Below are 14,084 nucleotides of genomic sequence, written 5' to 3'. Positions count from 1 at the left end.
GCCAGCCGCTGACCCGAGGGCACCGTTACCCCTTTGCAACACCATGCTACTGGCTACGGTACAGGAATAGCCTCGGAAAAATCACTCGGGTTTGTATTTTAAACTGAACCCAGCCTGGGCATAATTCCCGCTGCCGCCCGTCGCTTGCAAACCACAACGGTACTGTTCATTTTTTTAATTACGAGTGTCAAGAACATTATTTGACCAGAACTCGAAGGACGGATAGTAACACGAGTGGCACAAAGCACAGCGCGCTCCGGCCTGAGTCAGTGCTACATTGTCCCAGAGATCCCGTGGGGTCACGTTGGCATGTCACTGGAGTGTCGCAGGGGTCAAGCAGGCCCTTTGTTGGGCTCTGCACTTCGGAGAGAGGTGCCTCCCTCGCTTGGGCTTGATTCTCACCCAGCATTTGTGGGAGCAGGATGAAAGCCGAGAGCTGGATGGGCACCTTTATGGCATTTGCACTACCCTGTAATTTAACTGGGAACTAGACCAGACTCTGCTTATTGGGCCAGTATCCCCGCAAACTCCAGAAGGACCTGCCAATGGCTCTAGACAGTCAGGCTTCCCCAGCGCTTGGCCTGTGATCATGCGTTTCTAGAGACACTTTGCTGGGCTTTGTGTGGCCTCAAAGGAGCTTCAGCATCCAGATACCCTAGAAATTTTAGCACAGTTGCACGCTGAGCACCAAGCAGTCTTCGCTCAGTAACTCCCTTGCTTCCCGCATGCCCAGCGCTGCCCTGGCATAGGGCACAGCGGAGGAGGAGGACACAGGGCTGCACCCCCACAGGAGGGTGTGCACTGCGTAAGGCCCAATCCTGCTCCCACTGCAGGCGGTGGTAAAACTCCCATGCACTGCAGTGGAGTCCCATTGCTGACACCAGCTCTGAATCTGGCCTCACTCTCTAGCTTGCTCCATGCAGAGCTGAACTTCCCAGGGCACAACAGATGCCCAGAGAAACAACCAATTTGATTCAACTCCTAATCACGAATCCCAGGCCGCCAGCTCTGCATCTGCACTGGGCTGCTGCCGCCCTGCCCTGGGCCCTGGCATCCTGCAAAAGCTCCCAGTCTGCCCCACTTGATGCCGTGACAAAGAATCTGAGACACGCAGCCCTCGAAATGGGTTTCAGGCAAAGGTGGAACCTGTTTATACTAGAAAATAAAACCCTGAAGGATCATTGGGATCTGAAGCAAAGGGAATATACTCAACTCTTGACACCCTTGTCCCTAAGTTTGGCTTCTCCTCCCCTACAGCCATGCTGTCGAGGAAGGGCAGTCCTGCCCCAACCGCGTAATCAGCAGCTCTCCTCATAAGCATTAATTATGGATTTGGTATCTGCAACCTCGTGCCATTAGCATGCGGAGGACTCGGATTCGCTATCAAGTGCTGAACAAGTGCTTTTATATCTGGTGACCGGGTCCCTTCTGATGCTGATGAGCAGGAATCAAAACCTGGGCCAATGCCAGGGCAGCTTGTGTGCTCGCTGAGATTCTGGGCTTTTAACGGCAGCGCGGGAGAGGGAGGGGTGGACAAGGCTGCACACGGATGATTGTGGGTGGTTCACCCAGGCCGTGGGGCAGGCTCCCCTCTTTACGGGAAGGCGGGGGGTGGCTGGGCCCCTGGGTCTGGGACGGCAGCCATTACAGAGGCGCAGGCAGGAGCCGAGTGATGTAAAGCCTTGAAGGCAAGGGCCAGACCCGATGCACAGAGCAATGGGGAGCTGATGGCCCTTCAAAAGGGAGGTGACTGGGTCAGAGCCAGGAGGGAGGGAACCATTTCAACAGCAGCATTTCAGCCAGTGGGGGCGGGGGCCGTGAAGAACAGAGCGGCGGGGGCTGAGCACTCAAGGCAGGAGATGATTAGGGAGCTGAGCTGTAGTTTACATGCGTCCCTGCTATTGCAGCGCAGAGAGCAATGGGGCTAATGTTAGGGCGGGTCTGGCCCCAGGAGGGGAGGGAGAGTTGGCCCCTGGGCTCTGGGTTTCAGGAAGCAGGCTGGTGAGGTTCTGGGAAGTAGGGCAGTGGCTCAGTTTTAACCATCCTGGGGTGACTGGCGCCACCGGGACAGTGAGAGCTGCAGACAGGGACAGGCCCAGGGTGGAAGCAGCTGTCACAGGCATCAGCCCCACGGCACAAGATGCAGCACTGCCCAACATCTTTGCTCTGTGACTAACGCAGCGCTCGCACAAGTGCCTCCCCCTGACCTGCCTGCAGGTTCCAGCCGGCTGTCGCTGCTGTTGAAACTTTGTGGGGAGATGTTAACCAAACAGCCGTGACGTTAGCTAACCAAATTCCTCTGCACCAAAACACGTTGGCGTACGCAAGCAGGGGAAAACAGCAAGAGGGTTTCATGTTTGCCAGTCAGTGAAACGCAGCCCTTATCTCCGCTCAGTGAGAAAGTTCAGGTCACGAGCCTTGAACCATGCTGCTGTGGCCAGCTTGTCCCAGGCTAGGGTCACATCCCCAAGAGCTGGGCCCTGCTCAAAAACAATGGACACGGTGCGGCCGGACACCCACTAAACCTCTGAATTCACCATCAGCTAAACCCCAGCCACTGTGCTCCCAAGCGGCTGCTTGTGTGAGCTGTGGTACCAGCTCTTGCAATAGTTGGTGCTTTTCTTAAAGCCCCAGCTCCTGGAGTCAGAGGATCATGAGAGAATCTCAGCTTTTGTTAAAATATAATGCAAGGTTCTAGGCCTCCTGGTTACAGAGAGAAGCTGGGAAACGTGATCCCCAAAGGCAAAGTGTCAAAAGGAGTTATTTAAAAAAAACCTCATGATTTGTAAGCCAGGCTCGTGATTTGGGGTCCTGGCTTGGGATATTTTAACAGTGGGAGCTGGCGAGTCTGGGGTGGGTTCTGGGGCTCACAAGGGAATAACACAAGCAGGGGCACCGTTTGCAGTTCCCCTCCCCTAGACTTTGATTTGCCCCCCTGATTTTCCATAGGTCCACTTGCTCCACTTTTTCCCTCCCCCCAACGTTGCAGGAGATACCTACATGGTTCTGGATGCGAACAACTTGGTTTCTCCCCCTCTCTTTTCGGCAATGGTGCCGAGAACAGAAGGATTCCCGCAGCAGCTTCTCCTCAGCTACAAGGTGCTGGGGGCAGGGCCCCCATGGACATAGAGGAGATTTGCAGAGCAGTTTGAGGGGATGTTTGGAAAAATAAATCATCCCGCGGTATTTGGCCGGGGAACAGGCCCCAGAGCTCAGCGCAGGGCAACCATGATGAGCCATAACTGAGCCCCTGCTCCACAAACGCAGCCAAGCACGGATCCAGCACAGCAGCCTCAAGGCCTCTCGAAGTTGCACCAGGGTCTGAATGAGCCTGTAGCTGGCCCTAGAAACCCAGACTGCCAAGGCGACAGAAAGACACCCACAATCCCATGCCTTCCGCACAGACCAGCCAAACCCGAGATTAGCAACAGTGTTTGTAAAGCTTGTACTGTGAAGGCCCTAGAGGGCGAGGCCTCGTGTTCTCCCGTAAATACCACTTTTTAAACCCCTCCTCGTGCTCACCACAGAATGCAGAGAACACGCGTGTGTCCCATGTCCCTCCAACTAGCACAAGAGCCTCTGCGCGGACAGAGGAATCTCAGCTCCACCATGGTGCTCTCCGGCCACCCATGGCTCTGCCACTGAGAGCTTTGGAGCCTCCGTGTAGGGACATTGCCCGGGGATTTTGGCTTCCACATTCCCATCAGACAATTTTAAGTCCCAGAGCCCATGGCCCTGTGCAACCCATGAGGCCTTGCCTCACCCTGAGCCTCAGGCCAAACAGGCCAGGGAGCAGAGTTGGGGTGGCCTGGTTTGAATGGGGACGCTGAGCCCGGGGAAGGTTTGGGCCCTGTCTGAATGCATTTATGCGGGGCTGTTTGTCCCCATTCTGTCACCACTTCCAGAGTGTCCACCCACAGCCTGGGGGCCCTGCTGCATCAGTTCTGTTCTCAGAGCTCCTCAATAACCCTGCGCCAGGAACATGTGTCAAATAACAGCCCCCAAATCTTGGCTCCAGTTTATTAGCAAGGAGCTCAAAGAAAACACAGGAGTCTTGCACCCCAGGCCTCAGCTGGGCATGGCCCCTGCTCCCCAAGGTCCATCTGGCTACCAGCTTCAGCACCATTTTCCAGCCCAGCCCAGGCTCTGCTCTGCATCTCCCCAACTTGAGCTCCCTCTGGCCACTCCAGTCCCAGGCCTGTCTAGCTGGAGCCCCTCCCTGCTCCGTCTCTGCAGGAAGTCCCAGCCCATTTCAGCCGCCCAGGCCTGGCTCTCCCACTCAGATCCCCATTCCTCTTCAGGAGCACTAGCCACAGGCTGGGTAGGTAGCCAGCACCACTCCTGCAGCTGCCCTTTCCCACCCCCAAGGCCCTTTTCCCCAGTCAAAATTGCCTTTCTCTATTTATTAGCCCCAGATGCTGCCCCGCCTTCTTCATCAGCTCAACCTGGGATGCATCTGTGGCCGCTTCACTTAAAGGGACCAGCCACCCTGTGACAGGCCCCTGGGAACGATGGGCCCTGGGGATTCTCGTGGCCAGCAGCCCCACAGCGGTTAGAATGTGAAACTCACGGAGTGAGAGGAGAAGCAGACCCCGGCCTCCAGCTGTACCCAACACCTCCCCACCTTCACTGCGGAGAGCAGCTTGTGAGCCCCTTGGGTCATGCCAGTCTCTCTGGGCTGTGACTGGCGCCGCTCCGACCTGGGCCCCAAGTCGCTATCACAGCACAAAGACAAAATAATCAGCAGCATCGTCCTAGCAAGGGGCCTCCTGTTCCTCCGCCCAGACCCCTCGCTCTCTGGCCCTGCGTTCGGAGCCCAGGCTTGGTGCCTGCCCCTACCAAGGAGCAGAGTTTGAGGGGCATCCTGACCCTGGGGCCTTGTGAGAGCTGCTCCAAAGGGGAATGAACACGTGCACAGAAATGGTGCTTAGAAAATGACTTTGCTAAACACTCCTGGTCTGGAGTCCGTGGGCGAGAGCCTTTCTGGACCATGCCAGGGAATTTGGCTTCAGCTTCAAAAATATCTTTTCTTGGCAACGTCCCAGTAAGAGTTCTGCCCTGTGACATTTCCACATGGAAAACAGGAGGGGGAGGGGAGACCCTGAGAGTCACTGGGAAGCAGCTTCTTCCAGTTTTATTGAAGAAACCTCCCCAGCTGTCCTTCCCGGCCAAGTTGCAGGAGGTGGGGGGTGCAGTGGGGTCGGGGGCGCTCCTCTCTCCCTCCCTCCCTCTAGACAGAGCTGAGAGATTCTGATTAGAAAACAATCAGCTGCTGCCAGGACAAGGGGCTGATGCCCAGAAATGCCTCCATGCAGCCAGTCCCCAAAGCACCTCTCCCACTCCACCCCGCCATCCCCATCCCCAGCCGGCACCACTCAAGGCACCAGCTTTGCCCATATACCCCGGCCACTGAGCACCCAGCATGGTACCCACCCAGAATGTCTGGGAGCGACCATGTCAACCTCCCAGCCCTGAGCCTGGCCGCTAGCTTCCTGCCCCACTCAGACCACGCAGCCTGGCCTGGATCCGTTGGGCACAGCTGCAGGAAGCGAGTGAATAGGGAATTGACCCAGTGACGGACGGGGCCTGGGTTTCATCTACAGAAAATGACCCGCTGGAACTTTTCGTTCTGCTCAAACAGCCCCGGGATGGAGAGCGCGCTGTGCCCAGGCCTTCCTTCGGCCTGGCCGTGAGGCTTGGCTCCGCTCACGTCCACAGGAACCTGGCGTGTGTGCCGGAGGGCTACAACATCTGTAAGTGCAGCTGCTCCTCGATCACGACACAGCACTGCGAGGGCCAAGGGAGAAAAGCCAGAGACCCTGAAATCCAGCAGGTGCTTCGCCACTGCCGAGCGTAAGGTGTTCAGATACTGCATCCACCCATACACCACATTCCCCACATGCCCTCCAGCTGCATCCTGCCGGCATGCAAACCCCGCTGCTTGGATGATGGCCTCCCTTCAGGAAGCTCCTGCCCAGAGCGGGACACCAATCACCCTGGGGTCACTCTGATCCCAACACAGCTCCTCCCCCAGCCAAAGGACCCCTGTCTCCTTGGTAGCTGAGTCCAAGTCCCACACAGCCCTGCAGGGCGAAATGCTGCATTTCTGGGGTTGGCTGTTCAGAGTGAGGAGCATAATCTGGCCGCACCCACAGCACTGGCATAGGGTGTCCAGACAGCAAGTGTGAAAAATCGGGACAGGGGTGGCGGGTAATAGGAGCCTATACAAGAAAAAGTCGCAAAAATCAGGACTGTCCCTATAAAATCGGGACATCTGGTCACCCTACCTGACAACCCAGACACCGCACCCCGCAGCGCACCCACGGGCAGAGCAGCACCCAGGCTGGAGGCAGTGCCATGCTCTGGGCTAGCCCTGACCCCCTCAGCAGGTGTGGGACAGGCGCCTCCTCCAGAGGAGAGACGGAGTCTGTGCCGAGGTGGGCCCAGAGCCGACATCCGGGCCCCACGTCCTGCTGGAAGCTCTAGTGGAGTTTCTGAGCATTAAGGAACATTTGTCCAGGGCTAGGAACAGCTGCAACCCACCCAGCCTCTGAGAGCAATGCAGCTTCTTGCCAGGGTAACACAAGATTCTTCCTGGCCTCCAGGGTGCTGTAATATCGGCCTCAGCCGGCCTGGTCTCGGTCCAAGTTTCCTTCTGACTGCAAGTTGAGGAGATAGCGCTTTGGGCTTGGATGCCTGGGATTCCTCGTCCTCTGCAGATCACCCCGCACAGCCTGCCAGAGCCGCATTCCTCCTTCACGCGCCTGAAGAGAAGCCCCAGCCTTCCAGTCCCGGCCGGAGTCTAGCCCCTCTTGCTCCGTCGTGGCTGGTTATGTCGTGCACTCTCCCCAGGAGTCGCGGCATGGTATGGGCCTCCTCGTCTTTCATGAGACAAGCTGGCTGGCAAATGTTGGCACACACGTCGCAGGCTAACACTGCCCCTTGGCCCCTGCCCCCAAATCTCCCTGCATCCCAATGAGAAATCATCACAGGGAGAAAATCCCCTGCTCCTGGTCATTACTACTGTTCTCCGGGGGGTTCTAACCCAGCCTTTCACAGGTTCCAGGAGCAGGGAGTTCAGCCCTCTGCCCTGCCCTGCCCTGCCCTGCAAGTGAGTCAGGTCCCCGAGCAATGCTTCAGTTTCACCCCCTGTGGAGTGGGAGTGACGACACTGACCTTCCTTCGCAAGGTGCTCTGAGATCCGAAGGACGTGTTCTGGGGCCGTTACCCCCCGTCCTGCTGAACCGGGGTGGGGGGGCGGCCCACCCTGCTGGATGGGTCACAGGACCTGCATTCCCAATCCCGGTTTTTTTTCCTCAGCCCTGAGCGGGTTCTCCAGGCACGAGAGACCCTGGAGGGGGAGTGGCACCACAAGCGTCTTCTCCCTCTTCGCTCCTCGCTCCACCCACCGGCCTCATCCTTGCCCTGGAGCCAGGCAGGCCTGCCCGTCCCACGGCCGGTTCAACCCGTGGCCTCTCTGCTGAGGCTGCCACGGGGACGTGCGGTTTTACTGGTGTAGGACACCTCTCCAGTAGGAACTGGGCTGAGACCCTTCAACTCAGTTCACACAGGCCCAGCATACACCGGGCCATGGGTGGAGGGGGTGCACTCTAGGGGGTGAGGGCAGAGCAGGGGCTGGAATAGTTTCACCTGGGTTAGCTCTGTGCTCCCATCTGCTGGGAGCTCATCTCTCCTTGCATCTAAGGAAACTGGTCTTGGCTCAATGGTATTGCAAGTCTGGCCCATGCCCCCGAGTCAGGAAGGGACACAGAGTAGGAATCAACCCAGGGCTCGAGGGGAGGAGCAGGGGCTTTCATGCTTTGTTTTACCCCCTGAGGATTGAGCGTGAAGTTCCAGCTGCCCCAGGCTCTTCTCTGCGTGCTGGGCCCCATGGCTGGGACGCAGCCCAGACCTGAAGTCCACAGCCTCTGGGCTGCTGTGGGGGAGATGGGGCTTCCCCCAACACTCCAAGGGGAGTCAGGAGAGGCCCTGCAGCCACAGGATGGGGCCCACTCTCCAGGTAAGCACAGCAATAGGAAGGAAGGGGGCATATGTGCGGCCATGTTTCATGCACCTTAACTGCTGCACGCCGGGACTTGCAGGTCCCTATGTGCGGGAGCTTGCAACACGTCTGCGTGTAGCACCGGAGAAAGAGGAGACGTGTCCCTGTCTGTGGACTCCTTGGGTGTGGGATGGACGTGCCTTGGCATGAGATTGATTTCCTCAGTACTCAGCCCCCACTGGAGGGTGAACGCTGCCTTGTCCCAGCTCTGAGCATCGCCAGTGATGCTGGTTCCTCAGCTGCTGGCTCCGTCCTCTCGCAGCTCTACAGTGCTTACGGAGCTGTGCAGGGCTCGTTGGCCAAGGAGCGATGGCTGCAGGATGCTGTGAAGCAGCCGTTGGGCGGAGGATGCAGAGCCCTTGACGTATGCCAGGAATGGAGGACTAACCTTCAGGCTATTTATAAAGCACCCAAGTTCCCGATCCATGGCATATGAAACAATAATAAACAGGGAGGAAAAAAACCAACCGCATCAGAACCACCAGCTCCTCTTGCTCCAGAGGGTTTCAATAAGTTACAAGTTATGACAAAACCTCACTGCAGCCCAAGTGCCTCTCGCCAACCTTTGTTCCACTAACCACAGCGGCCAGATCGCTGGCTTTGGGACAGCATGTTCCCGGAGATTCCCAGGGCTCTGGTTAGTGTCCAATCACACGATCAGCGATGTGGGCTCTGGGAAATGCTCCCAGCATCTGCACTTGCTGCGACAGCCCCTCCGTCAGAGAGCCTGTCTGTGTCCTCTGGGCAAATATTTACTCTAAAGTGCTCCCGGCCCACCAGGACCTCCTGGGGGACTAAGTGGTGTGGAGCGAGGAGCTAGTCTTGGCTAGCAGCATTAGCGCGGTGCGCTCCCAGCCTTCACCTGCGTCAGGGCAGCGAGCAGAGTCCAGGCAGGCCAATCCGGTAAACACCCTGGGCAGACGGTGATGGATTTCTGAGAACTTGGGCCTCCCCAGGGACTGGCTCGCCATGTGCGAAAGGCAGGGATCGTTCAGAGAACAGCATCCCATTTATGGCCACCACTGACCCCTCCATACCTCTGCTTTCCCCAGCTCATGGGGCCTGATTCTGCTTTCGCCTGCTCTGGCATAAATCCAGAGGGACTGCACCATCAGAGGTGGTGTGAAGATGGTGGAAGCGTGAGACAAGGCCCATGGACTTGAAGGTCAGAATGGACTATTGTGCCAGGCCAGCCCCCCACAGGGACCTTTGCAGTACGGACACCTATAGTTCCCTCCCATGGGACATGACTGAGCCCAGTAACCTGCGGTCCAACCAGAGCACAGCTGTTAGTTCTTGCTCTAAAGACTCCCAGGGCCCCATGATTCCCCTGGCAGCAGGACCTCAGGGATGAGGATGGGGGCAGGAGGGAGAGCGCGAGGCTCAGTGCACCAATGTTTTTAAAGCACGGTGAGATGCTCAGAGGCCAGAGGTGGGGCAAAGGATGCTGCTGCTGCTAACTCCCCCCACCTGTGAGCGGTGTACAACAGCCGAACCACAGACACTGGAGATGGAAAAGCCATAATCAGCTAGTCCACCACCTGCCCTGGGGTCGAAGGCAGGATTGTTCCTTCCTGCGCAGGGAGGAGCCTAACAGCAAGGACTTTTCTAACACGTCTCCTCCACTCCCCGGCAGGTATTTTCTACGCCTTCCGTTTGCCGTTGTCCGGGCAGCTACTCTGGCCCGCTCTCATCTCCTGGGCACTGGCCCTTACGTGGGAACCAGCTCCTGGACTGTTCTACTGGATAATCTCTGCAGACCCACTGTCAGCCAGCAAAGCTCCGGGAGGGAGTGACGTCTTTCCCAGCCAGTCGGGAGTTTGCAAAGGAAACTGCTTTCCATATGGCCTGTCTGTTCTTCTATTAAAGGAGGAATCATCCTAATACACTGATCCCTCGGACAGGGATCCTTCAGACAGGGCATAGACTGGGGATAACTGCTCTGCCACTGAAATGCAAACACCTCTGGCATGGGACGTAGGAGCCAGCAGCATGACGCAGTCCTGAGCCTAGAGCTGGGGGAGACCCAGGGTAACTTCACCGAGGGGCCCTTTGGCCAAGAGAGCTGAGCTGACATTGCTGCTCCTGGGGAAAGGGAATCCGGACTGTGCCTGGTCAGGGCTTTGGGGTTGAACTAGCACCCGGGAGAGAGGAGGAGTCAATAATGAGCAGCCCTCGTGGTAAAGCAAAGAGCACAGAGCCCTGCCCGTGCCCCTGTGTGAGCACAGAGGAGCCCGAGAGAGGGGCCCATCGCTGCATGCCCCGTGTGCCAGGCTGGGCCCAGGCAGGGATCCCCTGAACGCAGCAGCCATAAAACATCTCTCAGACAAGAGCAGGGAGCTCCGAGGGCTCATTTTTATAGAAAGCCTCCAGCTCCGATCCCACAAAACCCACCTCACATACGGCACCCCTGCCTGGACGCCGTCAGCCCAGGGTCAGGGTCTTCATGGCCTCCAGCAGCTGGAGATGCTCTGCGTCTCAATGGGCTCTGGTACTCGCTCTGTTCTTGTTCAGCCCACAGCACAATACACCCTCCTACCAATCCTGACCTTCGACGGCTGTGACCCGCCAGATCACCGAGTCCCTTCCTGCTCCGGGCAGCAAACTGCCCCTGGCCCAGCCCCGGGGTTCCATGACCGTCTGTATAAATGCGCCACTGCGCTGCACGTACATCCTGGTGCTCCACTGGCCCTTCACACCAGCCTCCCAGAGCTCCTCACGGGGCCTGAGGAGTGCTGCCGTTTGAGAGATGGGGAAAGCATTGCAGATCCTTATGCAGCCCACCAGGCTCTCAGGCCGGGCCTGCTGCCCCAGCGAGTGTCCCAGCCCCTGAGAGGTCAAGGCAGGTGCTGCATGAGACAGACTCCCCTGCTTCTCCCATGGGGCTGCCCAGGCTAGGGCGCATGTGTGGTTTGACCAATGTCTCGAAAGCAAGGCCAAACCCTGACCGTGGTCAAGCATCTGTGCCTTGGGGCAGACATGGGCCTCCCCCACCCTCAGACACACAAACCCACCGGACTCCGGGGCCTCGCCTTCCAGTTTGGCGTATGTTCCCTGGGACAAACCCCGCTACGAAGAAGTGAGTGCTAGGGCACATGGGACTTGCTCAGATGTTCTGTGCCCACGGCACTGGGCTGCGCAAGCTCCGAGGCCCTGCAGATGTCTGGCAGGGTTGTGGGGCCATTGGACAAGGGTCCGTGTCTCTGATTCAGAGCTAGGAGGATTGCTCTCCACAAAAGCCAAGGCCAGGGCTGATTAATCCCTGCTTAGTACAATTGTTATACATTAACTCACTTGTTTGTCCCTTACTTTCCAGCTAGTGCTTTGCTGTCAATGGACTGGGTCCATAGAGCAGTCCCAGCACAAGTCCGGTGCGTGGAACAGTAGCAAAATTATTGCACAGATATGGAACAGCTGGAGAACTCATGCCTCTGGGGCCCTGGATGTGCTGCTCCCAGAGCCCTTTAACCTGCCCCTTGCTCTGTGTACCTCCGACCCACCGGGCTCCTTACAAATCACAATCAACTATTGAACAAATAGTCCTCAGGGAACAACAGGCAATCCAAGGGAGGGGGAGCTGAGCCTCCCACACGCTGGGCCACAGACAGCCCCACTGCGCTCTTGCCCTGCGCCACAGAGCTCGGAAGCAGCTGGGTTGCCGCCTGCCGGGGAAGGGGGGAAAGGAGGAGAGCAGAGGTGGCATCCTCATGCTGGGAGCTAAGCCAGCTCCACTTCTCTGCCAGCTGTGAGTCTCCTCCCCCACGCATGCGAGGTTCTCCCGCGCCTGGATGGTGGGGCCGTCTTCAGCGATCTTGCACCATGGCCGCTTCCCCCTCTGATAGTGACGGCACGACTGGCTACTGTGGTGATCGCTGTGATGTCCCAAGCAAATCGAGCCCGGAGGAAGCAGCCGGAGCAAGGGAATTTCGAAGGTGGCTGATGACCTGTTCTCAGGCCAACCCTCTCCCTGACCCCAGAACCCTGCAGAGTCGGGCGGAGGAACACGGAGAGTCCCCTTCATTAAAGGGAAGGCACCACGCTTCCTTGGGCCTGCGCCAAGGCCTCCTCCCCCCAGCCTGGCGAGAAAACCCATCATCATAACAACAGGGAATAGCGGGCACTTCGCTCCTCAGCTCCGGAGCGCAGGGGCCTGTTGCTTTGTGCAGTGCCCAGCTTAGTGGGGCTGGGGCCACTCCACAATCCTGCAGCACAACTCCCAGCAGCCTGCTCCAGCGTGGAATACGCCCCAGCCCCCGGGCCGCAGCACTGCCTGTCCCGAGCCAGCTACTCTGCCTGGGCCTACTTACTGGAAGTGGCTGGGGAGCATGTTCCAGCTCGCTGGACCGTTGCTCTGGGATTTGCCGAGAGCTCGGCCCTGGTGCTCAGCCTTTGACCCCTCTTGCCCTGACTGTTTGTGCTAGAGAGACAATTAAGCGGCCCACCAGTGTCCTAAGGGAGTGAAACTTCCTCATTGCAGACAGAGGGGATCTGAGGACCAAGAGCAGAACCTAGCATTTATTTCCTGTCACTGCGCTGAATGCTGCAAAGAGAATCTTGCAACCACCTCACAGCAAGCCAGGCCAGGGCAGGTCTTTCCTTCACCTCTGAGCTTTCCAGTGTGTTGCAATGCACTTGTAATGACAATCAGTGTCTCTGAGCCCCCATCTCCCACAACCAGCCAGCTCTGCAGCACCGCTGACAGGCTCCAGAGTCAGGACTGACGGCCAGGGCCTGGGGAAGGAGAAATGAAGGACAATTTAAGGGAGCACCTCTTCCCACTGCCCCCCAGATCATCTCGTCCTGTTCATAGCAAACAGGCAGCGCAATCCCCATGTGTTAGGAGTTGGAGTCAGGGAGTAAAGTTTAGGCCTGAATCCGAACTTTCGCAGAGAGTGTTTGGAGCTGGGGTTCTGGTTCCAGCCCATCTTTAGGAAATGGATCCTACACAGGTCTGGGTTTGAAAAGCACTTGAGTGCTAGCGTACTAGGCAAGGAATGCCATTCTGAGCACCAGCTGCCTTGACCCAACAGAGCCTGCAAATCCCCCAGACCCCTCAGCAAATGACTCCTGACCAGCTAGCAGACAGATGCAAAACCAACCCGAAAAGCCTGGAGAAAGGGTTGCCAACTTTATATTTTAAAAACAAGGGACTGTTTTCTTAGCGCCCCTGCCCTTCCTCTCCTCTGATATTATTATTATAATTAATTATTAACAGGACTCACCTCTATTCACCATCACGCACTCAGCAACTCCCACTCTTGTTGTACCAAGATGAAAAAATAAGGGACTGTTATCAACCCTTATTGCATGGATCCACCTAGCACTCAAACCACCCAGGCTGTTCTCCCGCTAGCTGGGCAGTGAAATAACAAGGGGCATTCTGGGCAATTCCATGCAAATGAGCATGCCAGCCAGAGCCCTAACACCTCCCCATGGAACTGGCAGTCCCCGAACTGCACCAGCCATTGAGGCCCGTCTTGAACATCCGTCTGCCATCTGCAGTCTGCTGCAACAGAGCCTGAGCTTTCTGACAGTCTGCCTGGTGCATTCCTCCCTCCTGCCCCTTCCTTTCCCAGGACACAGTAAGTCATCGCTGTCCTACACCCTCCTGTTGGGTCTCTGCAAAAATCCTGCCGGGTCTGTTTCAGTCCTGCCTTCTTCCAGTGGGAACACTCATCACCTTCATCCATTGAGCTCAAAACATTTTACAATACAGGGTCAGCATTATCGATTCATGCCCCTTTTACAGCAGAGAAAACCATGGCACCAGGAGGTCAAGTGACACCTCCCAGGTTACCCACACTGAGTCATAAGCAGAGTTGGGAACAGAACCCATACCTTCTGCCTCCCACCCAGCGTCCGGCACGCTGGACCACACTTCCACCCAAAGGTGCCTTTGCTCCCTTACAGCAGTGGTTCTCAGCCAGGGGTACACGCACTCCTGGGGATACGCACAGGTCTTCCAGGGGGCACATCAACTCATCTAGAGATTTGCCTAATTTTACAACAGGCTACATAACGA

The sequence above is a fragment of the Lepidochelys kempii genome, chromosome 27 (assembly GCF_965140265.1).
Source record: "Lepidochelys kempii isolate rLepKem1 chromosome 27, rLepKem1.hap2, whole genome shotgun sequence".
Classification (NCBI taxonomy): Eukaryota; Metazoa; Chordata; order Testudines; family Cheloniidae; genus Lepidochelys; species Lepidochelys kempii.
The sequence above is the reverse complement of the archived record's forward strand: the minus strand, read 5'-3'. Positions refer to the sequence as shown.